Genomic DNA, 1,278 nt, shown 5'->3' with positions numbered 1-1,278 from the left:
ACCGCCATGTTGTTTTATTATTTTCAATTCCATTCTCTACGGTGTTGCCACTTGACCCAGCCGCTGTTGCCAGATTAAGGGAATTGAGGTCTTAAACCATTTTTTATCAATTCAAAGTGCTATTCACCTTTTTTCTTCCTTCTTCTTCTAATTAAAATTGCCATTAATTAACTATTTTTAAATTTTGTGAAATGTCTTGTTTTAAATATTTTCCCCCTCTTGCCTCTTAGTTTCTTCATATTTCATATTCTTTTGTCGTCATTTGAAAACGAGTTTGAGTCTATTTTATAGTAGTTATAAACGTTAGTCCAGCTCTAAATCCTTTGATTGTATTAAGAAAAAACGATAAATGTGTAACTATTTTAAATTTGTATATTCCATACAAAAAATAACAGTTGGCCTTCTGCACAGCTCATTTTATTTAAGCTGAGGGTAAGTGACCCAAAGCGTTACACAACATAACAGTTACCACTAAGTCCCTTTAAATGCGGCCAATTTTCTGTGTTGAATTTTGACAAGTCAACCTGTCTTAATTGTGTCACTTTCCCCACAAATAAACAAAAAATATTTTTGCCTATTTTATGACTTTAACATTGGCATTGACGTTACATTAATAACGTGACATTAATTTGAAATTAATTAATTCCTTCAATTATTTGTGTTATCTCTAATAATCAATTGCTACCAGTAGAATTACCGCAAAGCAGATTTACTTGCAAATTTCCGTTTTGTAATTTGATTACTTCATATTTATAGTACGTACTTTTGCGTAAGGGCTGAAAATTCCAAATTTAAAATTTGAAGAATCTCCTTGTTCTACTAACTGAAGAATATGATACAAGCATATGTTGAAAAACTCCTAAATTCTGAGATACAACCGAGGTTTTCAAGGTACATTTTCATGGTTATAATTATGTGGTTTAAAAATGATTTTAAAGAATTATGCCTCAAAATGGCATTTATCATAGTGCAATTACCGCTCTATTTACGGTTTTTACTTCAAAAAGTCCGAAAAAATGAGCCTGACTTCCAGAAAATAATTTCCCCTGTAGATCTAAAACAATGATTTATAAAACATAGTTGTGAAGATTTTAAACAGTGTCTGTACCAAAGTTCAGTTTATTAATATCATGAAAGCTGAAACAGGCTCGAAATGAAATTTGTAAAAAACCAGAAAGTCAACACTTTATATATTAATAAGGGAGCATTTGTGACTTTCTTTTGAATGAATAAGTGTTTTAATTTAACTTAAGGAATTGGTTCCTAAAATATTTGTAA

Source organism: Euwallacea similis, chromosome 2 (genome assembly GCF_039881205.1).
Source record: "Euwallacea similis isolate ESF13 chromosome 2, ESF131.1, whole genome shotgun sequence".
NCBI lineage: Eukaryota > Metazoa > Arthropoda > Insecta > Coleoptera > Curculionidae > Euwallacea > Euwallacea similis.
This window is presented reverse-complemented; position numbering follows the sequence as displayed.